The sequence below is a fragment of the Apodemus sylvaticus genome, chromosome 1 (assembly GCF_947179515.1).
Source record: "Apodemus sylvaticus chromosome 1, mApoSyl1.1, whole genome shotgun sequence".
NCBI lineage: Eukaryota > Metazoa > Chordata > Mammalia > Rodentia > Muridae > Apodemus > Apodemus sylvaticus.
The window spans coordinates 116,352,016-116,360,275 of NC_067472.1; the positions used below are offsets into that span (position 1 = coordinate 116,352,016).

General features: G+C 41.4%; 1 long non-coding RNA gene across 1 annotated transcript; it reads left to right on the forward strand.

The window, feature by feature from the left end:
* Positions 1–517: 517 nt before the first annotated feature.
* On the forward strand, positions 518–4,095 carry LOC127681389 (uncharacterized). The gene is made up of 3 exons (XR_007977116.1): positions 518–667; positions 1,739–1,912; positions 2,761–4,095. It is a non-coding gene; the product is annotated as an uncharacterized LOC127681389 (long non-coding RNA).
* The last annotated feature ends 4,165 nt before the right edge of the window (positions 4,096–8,260 follow it).

The window sequence follows — 8,260 nt, forward strand, 5'->3', positions numbered from 1 at the left end:
TGTGTGTGTGTGTGTATGTATGGTGTGTGTGTGTGTGTATATGGTGTGTGTGTGTGTGTGTGTGTATGTATGGGGTGTGTGTGTGTGTATATGGTGTGTGTGTGTGTGTGTGTATGTATGGTGTGTGTGTACTCATGGAGGTCAGAGGCATTGCATGTGCCCTACAGCTGGTTCCAGGCTAAGTTGCCCGATCTGGGTGCTGGGACAGGAGCTCTGCATGAGCTTTAAGTCTGGACATTATCTCCAGCTCTGTCCAGTGCGATGTCTCCCATTGGTGGAAAAGCAATAGTTAAAGCGCTCTTTATTTCCTCTCTGCCCCTGAGGTCCACTTCCCTAGCTTGTCTAGGAAGACTCAGCTCCCTTCAGTCCACTGTGCACTTCCTTCTTACCCTTTCACTTCCTTATCGCTCAGCACGTAAGGCAACCCACAGGACAAAACAACCCGCAGACAAACTGCAAATATTGCCCAATCTGTTGTTTGTTCTTTCTGACTCTGACCAGCTAGCTGCCCAGATTTTTCAGTCTGTGACATCCTATGACTTGTTGACTGGATAATCCGGGCGATAACCACTCTTCCTTTGTATCGGAATTCCACAGAACGCCCTTTGAGTCTTTGATCGGATGGACGTGGACACCCTCTGCATTAAGAATTTTTTGTTTGGTTTTGGTGAGGTTTGGTTTGGTTCTGTACTTAATTCTTTTATCTGATATTCATACTTTAGATGAATGGCAGTACATGGCCAGACATTGTTAACCCATTGACAGATATTTTAAGAAACTGACTGTTAGTTTTAGTTACACTGAAGTAAATCTTGGTACACAATTACATGTATTAGACTTTTGCTCATATTCAGAAGAAAGGAATATGCTTCAAATACATTGAAATACATTTTTCCTCATTACTTTCCTACTTCTTACTTCCTGAGTTGTAGTATAGTATTATTCTTTCTTTACAATTCATACTACACCAATCTCCTCCTCCTTTTCTTCCTCTTTTTTGAAAAGAAACCTTTCCTACTGAGATACAATAACAACTAAAACAAATATTCCAGTGGCTAGAGAGAGGGCTCAGTGGTTCTGAGCATTGGTTGCTCTTCCAGACGACTTCGTTCAGTTCCTAACCCTTACATTGTGGCTCACAATCAAATGTAGCTCAAATTCCAAAGATCCTGATACCCTCTCCTGGTCTCCATAGGCACTGGATATGTATGCAGTGCACAGATATGCATGAAGGCCAAACATCCAAACATATGAAATTAAAAATGCAAACAAAAAGCAAATAACTTCAGAGGTGGCCTTGCTAGGAACCTTCATTCCTAGTCCTAGGAGAGACGAACACAAACAATTGTTTCCAATCCAATCTTGGGGAGGAACAAGCAAACTCAGACAAGTTGAGAGTTCATCCAGTGTGTGTGTGTGTGTGTGTGTGTGTGTGTGTGTGTGTGTGTGTGTGTGTATGTTACAAAACAGGGTTTCTCTGTATAACAATCCTGGCTGGCCTGGAACTCACTTATGTAGACCAGGTTTGCCTCTGCCTCCTGAGTGCTGGGATTGAATGCATGTGCCTCCATGTTCCACATCAACCAGTGTGCTACACTTACAATCCCCGAGAATGCCTGGTGAGCTGGGAGAAGGTGACACTCTAAAACTATTGTATAAACCTGAAGAATTCTGTGAATGAGAAGAGTGATATGGCCCTCATTTGAGATATCACCCACTTGTCTTGTCCTCTCCTTAGGACATCATGGAAGGACATTTTCATCTCCTGGTACTGTGCATCCTCAGGAACTGGAATAAAGTTGGCCAAATGGCTCCGTGGGTAAAGGTGCTTGTCCCCAGACCACATGACTGAAGGAGAAAACCAACTCACACGGTGTCCTCTCTCCTCTTCATTTGATATGATGGTGACGGGGTAAGTCTTTCAACTGCTCTGAGCTCCTTTGCTTAAGGCAGCCCGGCCCAGGGGCTCTGGAGCTGAACGGAAACACACACACACACACACACACACACACACACAGCGGCAAACATTTGAAGTTCTGCTCTATGCTCCCAGAGGGTGCGTGTGTCTCCTCTGCACTTGCCCATGAGTCCTGGATTTACAAATGGAAGACACACACACACATCTAGACTTATTTTTAATATGCCCTAAGCTAGCTCAATGGCTGCACCACTCCTCAGCCTCCATGTGACTAACACACTCTCCTGCTGTATTCTTGAGTTATAGCTTTCTAAAATCTATACTTGATCTCTGCTACCCCAGACCTAAATGAGGGGAGTGTGTGGAGTCGGCCTTGGGGCCACTTTTCCCTGATTCTCTCATGGTTGGTGCTCTGTCTTTCACTGCTCTTATGTTTGTATCCTCTTCCTTCTGCTTGGTGATTCTCCTTCTCTCTCCTGTGTTTCCTCTCTGGGACTCTTCAAAGGTCCTCCTCTGTTCTCCTGCTCAACTACTGGCCACTGACTCTTTACTGACCAGTCAAAAAAACAACTTTTGGCAAGGACCTGCTGCAGATGAATTCCCATGTAAACAAAATTAAATCCCCAACAGACGGCACACACACACACACACACAGAGAGAGACAGAGAGAGAGAGACAGAGACAGAGACAGACAGGAAGACAGAGATACACAAACACACACAGCATGCATACACACACATGAGCATGCACATACACAAATAGATAATACATAAGTGCAATTCATGAAATTCTTTTTTTTTTTTTTTTTTTTTTTTTTTTTTTTTTTTTTTTTGCTTTTCCAGACAGGGTTTCTCTGTGTAGCTCTGGCTGTCCTGGAACTCACTCTGTAGACCAGACTGGCCTAGAACTCAGAAATCTGCCTGCCTCTGCCTCCCAAGTGCTGGGACTAAAGGTGTGCACCACCACCGCCCGGCTGAAATTCTTATTAAAAAAAAAAAAATAAGAAAAAGAAGTTCCTATTGTTTTACTGCAACGCCTTCTGGGAGACAGGAAAGTTTAGCCAAAGGATGAAAGCTGAAGAAACCACATCACCCTACACTCGCTTTGTAGGAACCGAAGGAAATGTTCTACAGTGCCTTATATCCAGGCCTCCTGGCCCTCCACCACGACGCATGTCTACTCAAAGACAAGACAAAAGATGGCCATCTCTGATACTCTAGATTACCTCTGTGTCCAAATCCTGTCCCCAGAGGGAGAACAGTAGAAACCAGACGAAACCAGACTCAGAACATCAAATCTCTTCCACTCAGTAAAGCCCCACAGCAGCTCCACCCCTCCCACCTAACCGAGGAGACCAAGCCGTGAACTTCCCGGCCTCATATCCTCCTGTGCCCGTCGGACTCCCTGTACAGGAAATGCGGAGACCCTTGAGGATATTTAGAATCCACATCCCTTTCTCAATGTTGTAACTTCAGCAACACTAAGAGAAAATGGGAAGTTTCTTTGAGGATCTTTCTCAATTTACTAGGAACTTGCAGACCTGAGTTTTACCTTTTGACTTTCCATGGGTGACCTAGTCTTCGTTCTAACTACTTGTTGTACTGCTGAAGTGAAACACAAGACATGGAAGGAAACTTGAAAACACACACAAACTATGCCCTTGGAATCCTACTGGGCTGGAGTGCAGACCCTTTAAGACCAGGAAGCAGCCAATCGGGCCAGCATAGCAGGAATCTGCAGATGTAGGATGATGATACAGTCTCATCACAGGGGCACAAATTATATTAAGAAATCCGTTGGGCTGGAGTGATGGCTCTGTGCTTAAGCATATTTACTGAACTTACTTGAGAGAAGGCCTTAAGGAAGTAGCTAGCTGTGGAAGGGTGTGACTAGCCTGTCACAATGGTGCCACCATGAGACAGGTCCATGAAATGTAAAAAAAAAAAAAAGTAAGGGAGGAAATAGAAACTCCTAGTGAGGGCCATATGGCCGAGAACTGTGGAGGCCAGCCACATGACTCTTTATTCACAGCACGGACATCAAACGCACCTTGTAAAAGGGCCCTTGTGTAGTCTGACTGGATGCACATAGAGAGTTGGAGCATAAGTCTGTAATCTTCCATGTATATGAACTTACTCAGATTTTCAGTTCATTTCCACAGCACTGATTACTGTACACAATAGCCATTCTTTTTTCTTTTCTCTTTTTATAATTTTTATTTTTATTTGTTATTATATTCAACACAATCATAAAAATGATGGACATGTTATTAAATGAACATAAAAAGATAAAGTCTTTTTGTTTGTTTGTTTTGCTTTTAGTAGAGCTTAAGATCTTGGCTCTTACTGTGGTACAAACCCAAAATAAGAACAATTTTTAGACATTGGAGTTCATTGTAATGCTGTTCTTCAATGTCCCTCACATCCAAAGGATTTTACCTCCATAGTAGCTAAACTAAGAGTTGACAGTTCTGCTATGCCAAGGAATGAATTGTAGGCACAAATATTTGGATGCAGATTTCCTGCTATGGTCAAAGCTATTTGACTTGAGTGATTGTCATCATTCTCAGACCACAGAGAGCAGGTTTACACATTTATTTAAGAAATGGTGTGTGTATAAAGATGGGCTCTCCATGAAGTCAGTCATCAACTGTTTCAATGAACAATGGTTCTGCTTGGAGGGTGGCACAGACATTAGGTGAAGGTAAGATTCTGGTTCATTGGCTGTGATGATTTTGAAAAGCATTCACCTCAGAAAAAGAGTAACTTATAAGGTCATTTTCTTCAAAATTGATACAATAATTATAATATCAAGCAAAACATTTAGTCTCACTCTGTTGTTCTCTTACAAGCCACCTCCCAAATTAATTGTCTGCATTTATTTTGGCTGTATAAATAATTTTAAAATATGTAAGCTGTTCTGAAAACCATAGTATAGTGTAAAAACATCAAATAAACAGTCCTGCTAATAGAGAGGCTGAGATAGGAGAAGCATGATTTCAAGACCATTATGTGATACACAGCTAGATATTGTCATGTACAAACAAGGAGAAAGTGTATATGTATTGTACAATATTGGATGTGTTTCTCCAATTACCAAATTAGAGAGAACACTGAGTGAGAGCCAACAAATTTCTAATTCCTCATATTTTTTAATTTCAATGGATTAGGATATATTGGTAATATTAATTTTCATATTAAGAAATGTTAAGGAAAAGTGATTGTTACTTCCTGTTATTTTTGTTATTAGAGGTGGAATTATGTTTGTGTGGGTTTGTTGAAAGATTACTTTCTTACTTTTCCTATGGTGTAGTTTCCCTCCTTGTGTTGGTGTTTTCCATCTATTATCCTTTGTAGGACTGGATTTGTGAAAAGATATTTTGTAAATTTGGTTTTATCATGGAATATCTTGGTTTCTCCATCTACGGTAATTGAGAGTTTTGCTGGGTATAGTAGTCTGGGCTGGCATTTCTGTTCTCTTAGAGTCTGTATGAGATCTATCCAGTATCTTCTAGTTTTCATCGTCTCTGGTAAGAGGTCTGGTATAATTCTGATAGGTCTGCCTTTATAAGTTACTTGACATTTTTCTCTTACTGCTTTTAATATTCTTTCTCTGTTTAGTACATTTGGTGTTTTGATTATTATGTGATGGGAGGAATCTCTTTTCTGGTCCAGTCTATTTGGAGTTTTGTAGGCTTCTTGTATGTTCATGGGCATCTCTTTCTTTAGGTTAAGGAAGTTTTCTTCCATAATTTTGTTGAAGATATTTACTGGCCCTTTAAGTTGGGATCTTCACTCTCTTCTATACCTATTATATTTAGGTTTGGTCTTCTCATTGTGTCCTGAATTTCCTGGATGTTTTGGTTAGGAGTTTTTTGTTTTTTGCACTTTCTTTGACTGTTGTGTCAATGTTTTCTATGGTATCTTCTTCACCCAATATTCTCTCTTCTATCTCTTGTATTCTGTTAGTGACACTTGCATCTATGATCTCTTTCCTAGGTTTTCTAGCTCCAGGGTTGTCTCACTTTGTGATTTCTTTATTGTTTCTAGCTCCATTTTTAGATCCTGGATGGTGTTTTTTTTTTTTTCATTTCCTTCACCTGTTTATGTTTTCCTATAATTCTTTAAGGGATTTTTGTGTTTCCTCTTTAAGGACTTCTAGCTGTTTTCCTGTGTTCTCCCGTATTTCTTTAAGAGAGTTATTTATGTCCTTCTTAAAGTCCTCTATCATCATCATGAGAAGTGATTTTAGATCTGAATCTTGTTTTTCTGGTGTGATGGTGTATTCAGGACTTGCTATGATGGAAAAATTGGGTTCTGATGATGCCAAGTAACCTTGGTTTCTGTTGCTTATGTTCTTACGCTTGCTTCCCACCATCTGGTTATCTCTAGTGCTACTTATCCGGATATATGTGACTAGAGCCTGTCCTTCCTGAGATCCTAGTTGTTTCATAAGTCCTCAGACTCAAGTAGTCTCTGGGATCCCGTTATTCTGGGATCCTGGGACCCTGAGATTCTGGTATGGCCAAGCTCCTAGGGTCCTGGGATCCTGGGATCCTGGGATCTTAGGTGTATAAGAGCTCATGGGAGTGGATCTTCCTCTGGGTGTGGTGGGACTGGCTGTGGAGTTTGCTCCCAAGGTCTGCTCAGGGCACCGACCCAGAAAGACCGGAAGGTGCCACTGGTCTGGCAGAGTTCCTGAGTGTCTGGGTCCCATTGGTCCCACAATAGCCATTCTTCCTGGAAGCATATAATAAGGATACATTTATATATTTTTGGCTCTTGCCACACAGCTAGGGACTGCTGGAATTGTAGATATCTTTAATATGCTAATTAGATAGCTGGTAGTTGGGAGTCTTTATGCAGCTTGTGGGTAGGGACTAGCAGGTCCAAAGTCTTGATGTGAAGTTAAAGCGTTCAACCCTGTCCCTAAACTCTGGGACAGAGGAGTTGGAGATTGAACTCAATCGCCAATGTCAAAATAATTTAGTGATTTAGTGAATCTACTTAATCGAACTTTCATGAAGAGCCCATCATGATTGGGTTCAAAGAGCTTTTCAGCTGGCAAATACATTTTCCACAACTCCATGGACAGAAGTCTTTATTCTCAGGACCTCTCTGCACCTTGTCCTTTAGACTTCCCATCCAGCTGTTCATTTAAAATAAACTGGGAGAAGGGCAGTGGTTTGCCCACGTCTGTAATCCTAACCACTCAGTAGGCAGAGGCTGGCAGATCTACAGAACAAGTTTCAGAACAGCCAGGGCTACACAGTGAAACTCTTGTCTCAAAAAAACAAAACAAAACAAAACAAAAAACAAACAAAAGAAAGAAAAGGAGAAAGAGGAGGAGTAAAGAAAAAAAGAAAGGAGAAAAAAAGAAAATGTGAAAAATGAGCCTTCTTAAATTCTGTGAAAGATTCTAGCAAATTATCAAGCCCCACAACAAAGAGAGAGAAAGGGGCTGGAGAGGTGGCTCGGTGCTTGGAAGCACTGGCCGCTCTTCCGAAGGTCCTGAGTTCAAATCCCAGCAACCACACAGAGGCTCACAACCATCCGTAATGAGATCTGACACCCCTTTCTGGTCTGAAGACAGTTGCAGTGTACTCACATATAATAAATAAATAATTCTAAAACAACAACAACAAAAACAAAGAGAAAGAAAGAAAATGAGCCAATAAGACCAGGAATATTCAAGTCCAATTGGATCAAGTACCTCCACATAAAACCAGACACACACTGAAACTAATAGGAAAGAAACTGGGGAAGAGCCTTGAGCACATGGGCACAGGGAAAATTTTCCTGAACAGAACACCAGTAGCTTGTGCTCTAAGATCAAGAATTAACAAATGGGACCTTATAAAATTACAAGGCAAAGGACACTGGTCGATAGGACAAAACGGCAACCAACAAATTGGGAAAAGATCTTTACCAACCCTATATCTGACAGAAGGCTAATATCCAGTATATACAAAGAACTCAAGAAGTTAGACTCCAGAGAGCCAAATAACCCTATTTAAAAAATGGGGTACAGAGCTAAACAAAGAATTTTCACCTGAGGAATATTGAATGGCTGAGAAGCACCTAAAGAAATGTTCAACATCCTTAGTCATTAGGGAAATGCAAATCAAAACAACCCTGAGAATTCACCTCACACTGGCCAGAATGGCTAAGATAAAAAACTCAGGAGACAGCAAGTGCTGGTGAGAATGTGGAGAAAGAGGAGTACTCCTCCACTGCTGGTGGAATTGCAAGCTGGTACACCCACTCTGGAAATCAGTTTGCTGGTTCCTCAGAAAACTGGGCATAATACTACCTGAGGATCCTGCTGTACCACTCCTGGGCA